The following is a 14,452-nucleotide window of genomic DNA, read 5'->3' as shown; positions in this document are numbered from 1 at the left end:
ACCCCACACGGCTGCCCGGAGTGTTCTTACTTCGCGCACAGATAGAACAGGCTGCAACATACTCCCGGACGTCTGCCCCCATGGAGGGCCACCAGAATCTTTGTTGGATGACGTGCAGGGTTCTTCGCACGCCCGGGTGACACGTGAGCCGGGAGGTGTGCGCCCAGTGGATCACTTGGGATCGTAGTTGGGGCGGAACGAACAGTCTATTCTCGGGACTTCCTCTAGGGGGTGGATCATCGTGGTTTGCCTGCTTCACCAAGTCCTCTATGGGCCAGGTTACGGCTCCCACCACGCAGTGAGGGGGGAGAATGGGCTCTGGCTCTGTGGACACCGGGTCTGGGCTGTAGACGCGTGACAGTGCATCAGGTTTGGTGTTCTTGGCCCCCGGTCTGTAAGACAACGTGAAATGGAAACGGTTAAAGAAGAGGGACCAACGAGCCTGGCGGGAGTTCAATCGCTTGGCATCCTTGATATATTGCAGGTTCTTGTGATCGGTCCAAACCAGAAAGGGGTGTTGGGCTCCCTCCAGCCAGTGTCTCCATTCTTCAAGGGCTTTTTTGACCGCCAACAATTCCCGATCTCCGACGTCGTAGTTCTGCTCCGCGGGGGTCAGCCGTCGGGACAAAAAGGCGCATGGATGGAGCTTGTTTTCGGCCTGGGATCTCTGAGACAGGACGGCGCCGATTCCCTGACTGGAGGCATCAACCTCCACCACGAACTGACGAGATGGGTCAGGCAAGGTAAGGATTGGGGCGGTGGTGAACCGCCTCTTCAGCTCCTGGAAGGCGGCTTCAGCCTCCGCCGTCCAGCGAAACGGAACCGTCGGGGAGGTGAGAGCGTGCAGGGGAGCCGCGGTGGCGCTGAAGCCTCGTATGAATCGTCTATAAAAGTTAGCAAATCCCAGAAATTGCTGTACTCTTTTTGCGGCTATCCGGTACCGGCCATTGGGTCACCGCGCTCACTTTGGCTGGGTCCATCTGGACCTTCCCTGGGGCTATGATGAAGCCAAGGAACGATATTGTTTCTGCATGGAACTCGCTCTTTTCGGCCTTTACATAAAGTCGATGGTCCAGGAGCCGTTGCAGGACCGACTTAACATGACTCTCATGGGTCCTCAAATCTGGTGAATAAATTAAGATGTCATCCAAGTAAACGAAAACAAAGTGGTCTAAGAAATCACTCAAAACGTCATTGATCATGGCCTGGAAGACCGCGGGGGCATTGGTGAAGCCGAACGGCATTACCCGGTATTCAAAGTGTCCCCTGGGGGTGTTGAAGCCCGTCTTCCACTCATCACCTTCCCGAATGCGCACGAGGTGATACGCGTTACGCAAATCTAGCTTGGTGAATACCCGAGCCTGCTGCAACTGATCAAACACGGCCGACATGAGTGGGAGGGGGTACCGATTCTTTATAGTGGCATGGTTGAGGGGACTGTAATCTATGCAGGGGCGCAGGGTTCCGTCCTTCTTCCCCACAAAGAAAAACCCGGCCCCTGCAGGCGATGATGACGGCCTGATCAGACCCGCTTTCAGTGATACGTCAATATAGTCATTTAAGGCCTTCTTTTCGGGGCCCGAAAGGGAATAAAGTCTCCCCTTGGGGATCGAAGCAACGGGCAATAGGTCTATGGCGCAGTCGTAAGGACGATGGGGTGGTAAGGAGCTTGCCTTGGCTTTGCTAAATACCTCCGCGAGTTGATGGTAGCATTTGGGTACTTGGTTTAGATCCGGAGATCTGGACTCTGGTTCAGGAGACGCAAAGTCCGAGGGAGAGGTGCATGTGGACTCGATCGAAGGGTTCGGTTTGACACACGATACTTGGCACTGGGATGCCCACCCCTTTATCTCCCCTGACTCCCAGTTTATTGCAGGGTTGTGGTGTTTTAGCCACGGATAACCGAGGATAAGCGGATTCAGGGGGGAGGTGACTACATGCAATCTTACTAGTTCATGATGAGTCCCAAAAGACAGTGAGAGGGGTTCGGTTATCGAGGATACGTCAAAAAGGGCTTGTCCGTTAATTGCCTTAGCCGTTATGTTCGTGTTCAAGGGTTCGGTCTTTACACCTAAGCTGCGCGCGAAAGCCCAGTCAATCAGATTCTCGTCGACCCCAGAGTCAATCAACACCCCAAGCTCGATTTCCTTGCCTTGGCAGGTTAGCGTTCCGACGGGTAGAACCCTATTCTTCTGCCGGACCACGGAGAAGGTGCTTACCCTCAGCGCATTCCGCTCCGGGCAGGAGAGGCGGAGATGACCAAGCGCCCCGCAGTAGTAGCAGCGGCCCTCCTGGCGTCGACGCTGTCTTTCCTCTTCGCTCAATTTGGCCCTGCCGAGCTGCATGGGTTCCGTCCCAGCGAGTGGTAATGCCGGGGTCGATCTTTGCTGGTGCGTCTCGTGGGATGACCGCCCGCCCAATGATGCGGAAGGAGTAACGATCGCGCCCCGGCTTGCGCGCTGCTTCCTCCATTCCTGTAGTCGGTTGTCTGTTCGGACGGCCAACGCGATGAGAGCGTCGAGTTCCACAGGAAGATCAAGGGGAATGAGTTGGTCTTGGATGGTCCCGGAAAGACCCCGGAGAAAAGCATCGTACAGGGCCGACGAGTTCCATCCGCTTTCCGCGGCCAGAGTGCGGAAGCGGATCGCGTAGTCGCTGACCGTCTCTCGACCCTGGGTGATAAGGCACAGCTCTCGTGCCTTCTCTCGGTCCGTGGGAACTGGATCGAACACCATGCGCAGGGCCTCGATGAATCCGAAAAACGAGTGACAGGTAGCGGAGTTGCTGGCCCATTCTGCGGTCGCCCACGCCCGGGCTCTTCCCGTCAAATAGGATATCGTGTACGCCACCCGGGAGCGTTCCGTTGGGAAGTCGCCGGGAGCTCGCTCGAACTGCATCTCACAAGTCGTTATAAAGGCTCGACTCAGCCCGGGTTCACCTGCATATCGTTCCGGGGAAGCCAGTCTGATCCCCCTCGCAATAGGCGCGGGTGCCGGGTGGTCCACAGGGGGCGCCGCTGTGGAACAGGGTGTCGCAGCTCGCCCCGTGGTCAGCAGAGTGAGGACGTCTTGCATTTGACGACTCAACGCATCCACCTGGACGGCCACCGCCTCTCGGAAGCCTTCCCGGTTCTTCACCAGTTCCTGAACTCTAACACTCAGAGCGTCGACCTGCTTCTGCTGTTGGCCCAGCTGCGACGTCTGGGAGCGTACTTGGGCGACCAGCTGCGCTGTCTCTGCCGAGTCCATGTCTGGCCAGTGCGTAATGTCAGGCGCAGAGCAGGGAGAGGACTCGAATGCAGAGATTCCAATGTTCAACAAAGTGTTTGTCTCCACTGATGGTCGAACAAAAAACGCCTCGCGAGGAGGGAAAAAAGGGGAAACTAAGGCGCCTCGAACCGAGGGAGAAAAAGGAGAAATAAAAGCGCCTCGAACCGAGGGAAATACAAAAACAAGATAGCAATGTAACCAAGTTAACATTGGTGATCAAAGACGTTCAAACAAGGCTTCTACGTGGACTCAAGGGTTTCGTGATCGCTAGTGTTCTCAGCAAGGCAAGACGCACTGGCACTGGATACTAGGAAAGACGCGGGTTATATGGACACAGGAGGGGAACATAGGTGAAGACAGTTGGTCATTGACACATGTGCACACACTTGGAATCAGGGGATCACGTGACCGGACGCACAGGGGAAGGACACACTGACTGGAACGAGAGGAAAATCACACAATAAAACAGGAAGTGATCCGGACGACACATGACAGCATGACAGCTTGTCAACTAGTGAAACACATATTTTCCTTCTAGCTGCAGACCCAACCTAAAGTACGGAAGGTGACCAAAGTCTGGTAATAGTGCCGGATCCTGGTGCCAAGATCCAGGGTTGACACGAAAGCTAGCAGAAGCCAATTTCCAAGACACCAACCCGAAGCTCAGGGTGTTGACTCTGAGGAGATCCAAAAAACATGAGCATTAGAGAGTCATTTGGTGTGTGCTTTAATCAGGCTGTGGCCTGCGCTAAGTCTGCCATGTGTTTTTGGTTGCTTTTGCTGGTTTGTGTTACCATTGTGTTTTTTTCGGGGGTTATTTTATTTGGAGGGATAGAGTACCATGAGCCTCGAACATTCTTTTCTCAGGCAGCTACCAACGCTAATTCTAATTGATATGGCTCATGGGGGAAAAATTGCTAGACATAAGCGCGACACTAAATCCCCTTTTGATCAGGTTGTTTGTATTCCAGGAACCGTCTGCGTTCCAACTTGCGTACCATGGCTTTTGTCTTGGACTTACAATAAGTCATTAATGTTTACACTCCTCTATCTCTTTACTGTGGCTCCTAATACATCTTCTTCTATTATTTTACCTATGAAGAGTTTGAAAGGTTTCGAAATGGTCACCCCGCTCTCTGGTTCCAGTGAAGAGGCTGTGTTCTTTGCTAAACGAGTGACTTTGAAAAATCAGGGCAAAAGCCTCCTTTTGTCTCTTACACTCGCTGATGGTCAAATTCTTCCTCCAAATGCCACCTTGTTTAACGCTTCTTGTTGGGGTTTTCAACTGTGGGCTTGGTCCTCTGGAATCGATCCTCGCTTTCCTATTGCTATTTGCCTTAATAGAACAATGTCGGTCGCAGACCGTCCCGTTACAAATAAATACACCCTGTCAGCAGGAGCAAAAATCACAAGTACGCTCCTCACTGATGTAGATAGCTATTTTGTGGCCTCCACAGGGATAAGCGGTCATACTAACAACTGGCTTCTTATGGCTGAGCAGGCCGCAAAGATGGCTGGCGCCAGTTGCGTTGCATGCATGGGTCCAAGACCTCTTTTGAAAATCATACCTGCGAATATAGGTCCTAAGTGTGCTGTTACTTTAATGTTAAGCCTATCCATTTCACCCACTCATGATTGTTTTAAATGGGATAAGGTTTACCCTGTTGCCTCTATGACAAAATATAAACCCCTTTTTTCGTCCGATGTAGCTAAGGGTAATTTTACATGTATTAGATTACCTGGTACCGGTGAGAAGCTCGGCGCCCTACCTCCTCTATGGTGTGGGTCCATGACCAATGTCACTGCCCCTTTTTTGCCCATTGCTCGTAGTGATGTTTGGTTTTGGTGTAATAGTAAAAAACTTTATGATAGGTTGCCTTTCGACAGCTCCGGAATTTGCGCTTTGGTAACCCTATTGCTGCCCGTTCATTTGATACCGATGTCCTCTTATGATCTGACATCTTTTGCTAAGTCCGTGGTTCCCGTATTCTGGCCGAGAACAATACGAAGCGCCGAATGGCGGGGCGCGGCTAATCCAACTTACATTGACGCCATTGGTGTTCCTAGAGGAGTACCGGATGAGTATGAGCTGGTGAATCAGATAGCAGCTGGTTTTGAATCCGCCCTGTGTTGGTGGTGTACTATTAACAAAAATGTTGACAGGATTAACTACGTCCATTACAACGTGCAGAGGCTTGGAAACTGGTCCGAGGCGGGTTTCAAGGCGGTCCACTCCCAACTGGCCGCTACTTCCCTCATGGCTTTCCGGAATCGAATGGCCCTTGACATGCTACTCTCAAAAGGGGGCGGTGTCTGCGCCATGTTCGGTGAGCAATGTTGCACGTTTATTCCGAATAATACTGCAGCCGGCGGAAGCCTGTCCCAGGCCCTTGAGGGCCTGCGGGCCTTGAACGGGAAGATGAAGGAGCACAGTGGGGTGAACACAGAGGTTTGGACCGACTGGCTGAACGTGTTCGGAAAGTACCGCACCCTGGTTTCCTCTGCCCTGGTCTCCATAGCCGTTTTCTCTGCCATTTTGACTTTGTGTGGATGTTGTTGCATCCCTTGTCTCCGATCCCTAATTAACAGACTAATTACAACTGCTATCTCTCCACCAGCTGAGACTTTCCCGTTGCTCCAAAGGGATGACCTTTCGATCGACGCGGGTTCCTTCTCTAGTGACGACCCGGTCGGCGACTCTATTGTGGTAAACCTGTCCGGTTTGTTTCTTGACCCTAGCTTTGCCGATTATGGCTCAGTTTCCTCCTGAGTGTAAGTTAGTTCTTGCGAAATGTGATCCCTTGGCTGAAAATCTTTTTTGAAGTGGCCATATGGGTGATGGGTTGTTCTCCGGGAACTTATGATAAAACAGGGGGGAATTGTTAGATAAATTGTATATATATATATGTTATCATGCGTTCCCTAATGAGTACTTATTAATAAAGTTATTGCGCAGAATGCTTGCTGTTTCTTCTTGCAGACATCACCTAGTCCACAACAAGTCAAACGATGCTGGCTGGAGCTTCCTGACCTTCTACACATCTGGGAATCCAAGAAAGTTGTTGATGTCTGCACATGTCATTTTGTCTATGCACTCTTTTCACATGACTACTTTGTTTCCCATAACATTTTATCCTTGCGACTTCTAGTTTCACATAGAATCTCGTTTCTTCACTCTTGAGACTAGCCCACGCTTTCCCCCCCACCTATCAGGGGCTAGTCTCACATTGTAGGTAGGGCATTTCCTTAATAAAAAGAGAGGAGTGTAAACAAGACCTTTAGTGTATTTTGGATTGCTGTAAGTCTGGATGCACTCCTCGCGAGAAAAGATCAACATTCTGTCTCACTGGTTTTGTGTAAGAAAAACCCTATTTTTGCTTTTCCCCTAAAGCCCATATAAAACCTATCTTTTCATGGATAAAGAAGCCAAACCAGCTAAACAAGAGTTAAGAAAACACCACAGATGGCAGCAGAAAGCTAGGAAGGTTAACTAGGAGGCCCACGACACCTCAGCGGAATTTAACTGCTCCAAATTACCTGTACTTCTCTAGAAAACAGATGGGTCCGCTTTCCCATGGAATTTAACTGACTCATCAGTCAGGGGACTCCAACATCCCAGCAGAATTTACTGTTTCTAATTGCACTTGATAGGGTCTAGAATTGTCAAGGTTTTAAGTGACCTCTTGTCACTGCACTTTCATTACTTCAACAGAATCAAGATTCGTACTCACAGTCTGCTGGGCCTTCTCCTCGGATGATCTCGTCAACCATTCCGGCGTCCAACCGACTGATCGAGACAGCCCCGTGAAAAGGGTTTCTATATGCCTTGGCCAAGGACTTGTCCTGCGTCGAAAAGTCGGCCGGAACCAGAAATAGTCCTATTGAGATCCCGGACGAGCCCCCAAAAATAGAAGGAAAACTAGCTCGAGCCATAGTGAGTCACTAGTTTACGCGTGACATTGATTTTGATTTAACTCTTGAATGAGTGCTTCACATGGGCTCACCACCTGTGAGAGGGGCCAAAGGGGTCGGGTGCCAAGTGAGCTGGGCGGCGGCCAAAGGCGGCGGTCAAAGGCGGCAGCCAAAGGTGGCGGCCAAGGGTGGCGGCCAAAGGCGGCGGCCAAAGGCGGCGGTCAAAGGCGGCAGCCAAAGGTGGCGGCCAAGGGTGGCGGCCAAAGGCGGCGGCCAAAGCCAAAGACCTTGGCGGTCCGATCCCCAGCTGCAGAAGCTGTCTCTTGGGACGTGGAATGTCACCTCTCTGGCTGGAAAGGAGCCCGAGCTGGTGTGCGAGACAGAACATTTTCGACGAGACATAGTCCGACTTGCCTTCACACACAGTTTGGGTTCTGGTACAAGCCCTCTTGAAAGGGGCTGGACTCTCTTCCACTCTGGAGTTGCCCACGGTGAGAGGCGTCGAGCAGGTGTGGGTATATTTATTGCCCCATGGCTCGGCACCTGCACATTAGGGTTCACCCCGGTGAACGAGAGGGTAGCCTCCCTTCGCCTTCGGGTGGGGGGACGGGTCCTGACTTTTGTTTGTGTCTATGCACCAAACGGCAGCTCAGAGTGCCCACCCTTTTTGGAGTCCTTGGAAGAAGTGCTGGGGAGCGCTCCTTCTAGGGACTCCATCGTTCTACTGGGTGACTGGGTGGGCAATTACAGTGAGACCTGGAAGGGCGTGATTGGGAGGAACGGCCTCCCCGATCTGAACCCGAGCGGTGTTCTATTATTGGACTTCTGTGCTCGACACGGATTGTAAATAATGAACACCAAGTGTGCACTTGGTACCAGGATACCCAAGGCCACAGTTCGATGATCGACTTTGTAGTCGTGTCATCGGATTTGCGGCCGCATGTTTGGGACGATGGTGAAGAGAGGGACGGAACTGTCAACTGATCACCACCTGGTGGTGGGTCGGCTCCGATGCTGGGGGAAGATGCCGGTCCGACCTGGCAGATCCAAACGTACTGTGAGGGTCTGCTGGGAACGTTTGGCAGAATCCCCTGTCAGGAAGAGCTTAAACTCCCACCTCCCGCAGAGCTTTTCCCACGTCCCGGAGGCGGCGAGGGACATTGAGTCCAAATGGACCATGTTCCGTGCCTCCATTGTTGAGGCAGCCGACGAGAGCTGTGGCCGTAAGGTGGTCGGTGCCTGTCGGGGTGGCAATCCCCAAACCCGCAGGTAGACACCAGCAGGAAGGCATGCCCTGAAGTAAAATGAGTCCTATCGGGCCGTTTTTGCATGTGGGACTTCGGAGGCAGCCGACGGGTGATGGATGGCCAAGTGGAACGCGAGTTTGGCGAGGCCATGGAGAATGACTTTCGGACGGCTTTGAGAAAATTTTGGTCCACCATCCGGCGTCTCAGGAGGGGGAAGCAGTGCACCGTCAACACTGTTTATGGAGATGGCGTGCTGCTGACTTTGACTCGGGATGTCGTGAGTCGGTGGGGAGAATACTTCGAAGACCTCCTCAATTCCACCTACACGCCTTCTATTGTGGAAGCAGGGCATGGAGACTCTGAGGTGGACTCTCCAATCTCTAGGGTCAAAGTCACTGAGGTAGTTAAAAAACTCCTCGGGGGCAAGGCCCGAGGGGTGGATTAGATGAGTTATTAAAGGCTCTGGATGTTGTGGGGCTGTCCTGGCTGACACACCTCTATAGTATTGTGTGGACATCGGGGACGGTGCCTCTGGATTGGCAGACTGGGGTGGTGGTTCCCCTCTTTAAGAAGGAGGACCGGAGGGTGTGTTCCAACTACAGAGGAATCACACTCCTCAGCCTCTCTATTCTGGGGTACTGGAGAGGAGAGTCCGTCGGGAGGTCAAACCAGGAAGAGCAGTGTGGTTTTCGTCCTGGCCGTGGAACAGTGGACCAGCTCTATACCCTCGGCAGGAACCTCGAGGTTGCATGGGAGTTCGCTCAACCAGTCCACGTGTTTTGTGAACTCGGAGAAGGCGTTCGATCGTGTCCCTCGGGAAGTTCTGTGGAGGGTGCTTCGGGAGTACGGGGTGCCGAACCAACTGATAGGGGCGGTTCGGTCCCTGTATCATCGATGCCAGAGCTTGGTTCGCATTTCCGGCAGTAAGTTGGATTCGTTCCCAGTGAGGGTTGGGCTCCGCCAAGGCTGCCTTTTGTCACGGATTCTCTTTATAACATTTATGGACAGAATTTCTAGGCACAGCCGAGGTGTTGAGGGTGTCCGGTTTGGGGACCTCAGCATTGCATCTCTGCTTTTTGCAGACGATGTGGTGCTGTTGGCCACTTCAAGCTGTGATCTCCAGCTCTCACTGGAGTGATTCGCAGCTGAGTGTGAAGCAGTCGGGATGAGGATTAGCACCTCCAAATCTGAGTCCATGGTCCTCAATCGGAAAAGAGCGCAATGCCCTCTCAGGATCGGGGATGAGATCCTGCCCCAAGTGGAGGAGTTCAAGTATCTTGGGGTCTTGTTCACGAGCAAAGGTAGGATGGAGCGTGAGATCGACAGGCGGATCGGTGCAGTTGCAGCTGTAATGCAGACTCTGTACCGGTCCATCGTGATGAGGCGAGAGCTGAGCCAAAAGGCAAAGCTCTCAATTTACCGCTCCATCTATGCTCCTACCGTCACCTATGGTCACGAGCTATGGGTCGTGACCAAAGAACAAGATCCCGGATACAAGCGGCCGATATGAGTTTCTTCCGCAGGGTGTCCGGGCTCTCCCTTAGAGATAGGGTGAGAAGCTCGGTCATCTGGGAGAGACTCGGAGTAGAGCCGCTGCTCTTCCATGTTGAGAGGAGCCAGATGCGGTGGCTCGGGGATCTCAACAGGATGCCTCCCTGGGGAGGTGTTCTGGTCATGTCCCACCTGCAGGAGACCCCATGGATGACCCAGGACGCGCTGGAGAGACTTCGTCTCTCAGCTGGCCTGGGAACACCCCGGGATGAGCTGGACGAAGTAGCTGGGGAGAGGGCAGTCTTGGAGTCCCTCCTATAGCTGCTGCCCCTGCAACCTGACCCCGGATAAGCGGAAGAAGATGGATGGATGGATGGATGGATGGATGGATGGATGGATGGATGGATGGATGGATGGATGGATGGATGGATGGATGGATGGATGGATGGATGGATGGATGGATGGATGGATGGATGGATGGATGGATGGATCGATGGATGGATCAATGGATGGATCAATGGATGGATCAATGGATGGATGGATGGATGGGGACAAGACTAAGCGACTCTCATCTATGTGACATCTTGGCATCAAAACGTCTGCTTTAGAGCCAGATCAGGTCAATATACTGGAGTCGAGATCTCAGTATCACCCTTCGCATTAGAGCAGGCCAGGTATTTGTTTTGTGGTGATCAAAACCAGTTTTGAAATATGCACTGATTCATTTCAATCAGTGTGTAATTTGTTCTTTGGATTTTGAGTTCACTTTACTGACAAAGGATAGTCATTTCCAGTCAATACATTTCTTTGTTTAAATAGCTACATTTTTACTACTTGAACTATTAAAACACAATACTACAGGTTCAATGAATCCAGATAGTTCCTGTTGAAAATGCATTTTCTCATTTTATTTTTTCTGTATCAAACTTTGAAGAACAGCCTGAAACATCCTCTTGAATTAATGTTCTCGTGTAAACAGCATTTTCAGATGTGTTTCATTCATATAAACATTATAGCCTTTAGTTTACTATTGGGCATTTGAAAAGTTGTTCCTACAAAGTCTACACGAGGAATGAAATGCCATATAGGCTTCTTTTGTTTATTGTGTTGCTGAAAAACAAAATAGAATATTAATAAAATATGAATGCATGGGTTGAATATTTCCAGTTTTTTCTTTTCCCCACACATAATTTTTATTTATTTTATGTGGTCCTCAAATATGAAAGACACGGTGATTTGGGTAAAAACTTTAGATTTGTTAGCTGTGAAGACATTAAAGGTATGCCATTTGCTATAAACATTTAATAAAACAGTTCATTTACATTTAACATTAATGGTTCAAAGAACGTCAGGCTGAAAGGACAGCCCCACCACATTTTCACCTCACCAAATCTGCTTCTCTTTTGAAAACATTTAGACACCCCTGCCATAGACCATGCACTTCTCAAGAGATCAACTAAAGGCAACTACATTCGTACCATATCTGGGTCATTCCAGCGCCCGGGACCAGCTGATGGGACAATGACGTCCCGGTGAGTGGCAGTCCAATTCAAGATGAACTTGATGCTGCTCCACGAATTGTAGACGTCTGCGAAGTTGCGCCACTGGTTGTGTGTTTCTGCAATGGTGTTGCAATTTGGCTGAAATGTCGGTTTCACAGACCTGGAGGCGGGGCTCGAAGGCGAGCGTCTGGTGGCCGGGCCTTCGCCCATGGGGCCCGGCCGGGCATAGCCCGAAAAGGAAACGTGGGTCCCCCTTCCCATGGGCTCACCACCTGTGGGAGGGGCCAAAGGGGTCGAGTGCAATGTGTGCTGGGCGGCAGCCAAAGGCAGGGGGACCTTGGCGGTCTGATCCCCGGCTGCAGAAGCTGGCTCTTGGGACATGGAATGTCACCTCTCTGGCTGGAAAGGAGCCCGAGCTGGTGTGCGAGGCAGAAAAATTCCGACTAGATATAGTCGGACTAGCCTCCACGCACAGTTTGGGTTTCGGTACAAGCCCTCTCGAGAGGGGCTGGACTCTCTTCCACTCTGGAGTTGCCCACGGTGAGAGGCGTCGAGCAGGTGTGGGTATACTTATTGCCCCCCGGCTGGGCGTCTGCACATTGGGGTTCACCCCGGTGAACGAGAGGGTAGCCTCCCTCCGCCTTCGGGTGGGGGGGACGGGTCCTGACTGTTGTTTGTGTCTATGCACCAAACAGCAGCTCAGAGTACCCACCCTTCTTGGGGTCCCTGGAGGAAGTGCTGGAGAGCGCTCCTTCTGGGGACTCCATCGTTCTACTGGGTGACTTCAATGCTCACGTGGGCAATGACAGTGAGACCTGGAAGGGCGTGATTGGGAGGAACGGCCCCCCTGATCTGAACCCGAGCGGTGTTCTATTGTTGGACTTCTGTGCTCGACATGGATTTTCAATAATGAACACCATGTTCAAGCATAAGGGTGTCCATGTGTGCACTTGGCACCAGGACACCCTAGGCCGCAGTTCGATGATCGACTTTGTAGTCGTGTCATCGGATTTGCGGCCGCATGTCGGGTGAAGAGAGGGGCGGAGCTGTCAACTGATCACCACCTGGTGGTGGGTTGGCTCCGATGGTGGGGGAAGATGCCGGTCCGACCTGGCAGACCCAAACGCTCTGTGAGGGTCTGCTGGGAACGTCTGGCAGAATCTCCTGTCAGGAAGAGTTTCAACTCCCACCTCCGGCAGAGCTTTTCCCACGTCCCGGGGGAGGCGGGGGACATTGAGTCTGAGTGGACCATGTTCCGCGCCTCCATTGTTGAGGCGGCCGACCGGAGCTGTGGCCGTAAGGTCGTTGGTGCCTGTCGTGGCGGCAATCCCCGAACCCGCTGGTGGACACCGGCGGTAAGGGATGCCGTCAAGCTGAAGAAGGAGTCCTATCGGGTCGTTTTGGCCTGCGGGACTCCGGAGGAAGCTGACAGGTACCGGATGGCCAAGCGGAACGCGGCTTCGGCGGTTGCTGGGGCAAAAACCCGGGCGTGGGAGGAGTTTGGTGAGGCCATGGAGAATTACTTTCGGACGGCTTCGAGGAAATTCTGGTCCACCATCCGGCGTCTCAGGAGGGGGAAGCAGTGCAACGTCAACACTGTTTACAGTGGGGATGGCGTGCTGCTGACCTCGACTGGGGACGTCGTGAGTCGGTGGGGAGAATACTTTGAAGACCTCCTCAATTCCACCTACACGCCTTCCATTGAGGAAGCAGGGCCTGGAGACTCTGAGGCGGATTCTCCAATCTCTGGGGTCGAAGTCACTGAGGTAGTTAAAAAACTCCTCGGTGTCAAGGGCCCGGGGGTGGATGAGATCCGCCCGGTGTTCTTAAAGGCTCTGGATGTTGTGGGGCTGTCATGGCTGACACGCCTCTACAACGTTGCGTGGACATCGGGGACAGTGCCTCTGGATTGGCAGACTGGGGTGGTGGTTCCCCTCTTTAAGAAGGGGTACCGGAGGGTGTGTTCCAATTACAGGGGAATCACACGCCTCAGCCTCCCTGGTAAGGTCTATTCAGGGGTGCTGGAGAGGAGGGTCCGTCGGGAGGTCGAACCTCGGATTCAGGAGGAGCAGTGTGGCTTTCGTCCTGGCCGTGGAACAGTGGACCAGCTCTACACCCTCGGCAGGATCCTCGAGGGTGCATGGGAGTTCGCCCAACCAGTCCACATATGTTTTGTGGACTTGGAGAAGGCGTTCGACCGTGTCCCTCGGGAGGTTCTGTGGCGGGTGCTTCGGGAGTACGGGGTGCCGAGCCAACTGATAAGGGCGGTTCGGTCCCTGTATCACCGATGCCAGAGTCTGGTCCGCATTTCCGGCAGTAAGTCGGATTCGTTCCCAGTGAGGGTTGGACTCCGCCAAGGCTGCCCTTTGTCACCGATTCTGTTCATAATTTTTATGGACAGAATTTCTAGGCGCAGCCGAGGCGTTGAGGGCGTCCGGTTTGGGGACCTCAGCATTGCGTCTCTGCTTTTTGCAGATGACGTGGTGCTGTTGGCTTCTTCAGGCCGTGATCTCCAGCTCTCGCTGGAACGATTCGCAGCCGAGTGTGAAGCGGTCGGGATGAGGGTCAGCACCTCCAAATCCGAGTCCATGGTCCTCGATCGGAAAAGGGTGGCATGCCCTCTCCGGATCGGGGATGAGATCCTGCCCCAAGTGGAGGAGTTCAAGTATCTTGGAGTCTTGTTCACGAGTGAGGGGAGGATGGAGCGCGAGATCGACAGGCGGATCGGTGCAGCGTCGGCAGTAATGCGGACCCTGTACCGGTCCGTTGTGGTGAAGAGAGACCTGAGCCAAAAGGCAAAGCTCTCAATTTACCGGTCGATTTACGCTCCTACCCTCACCTATGGTCACGAGCTATGGGTCGTGACCGAAAGAACGAGATCCCGGATACAAGCGGCCGAAATGAGTTTTCTCCGCAGGATGTCCGGGCTCTCCCTTAGCGATAGAGTGAGGAGCTCGGTCATCCGGGAGAGACTCGGAGTAGAGTCGCTACTCCTCCACGTTGAGAGGAGCCAGATGAGGTGGCTCGGGCA

Source organism: Syngnathus scovelli, chromosome 2 (genome assembly GCF_024217435.2).
Source record: "Syngnathus scovelli strain Florida chromosome 2, RoL_Ssco_1.2, whole genome shotgun sequence".
Lineage (NCBI taxonomy): Eukaryota > Metazoa > Chordata > Actinopteri > Syngnathiformes > Syngnathidae > Syngnathus > Syngnathus scovelli.
Note: the sequence above shows the minus strand (reverse complement) of the source record.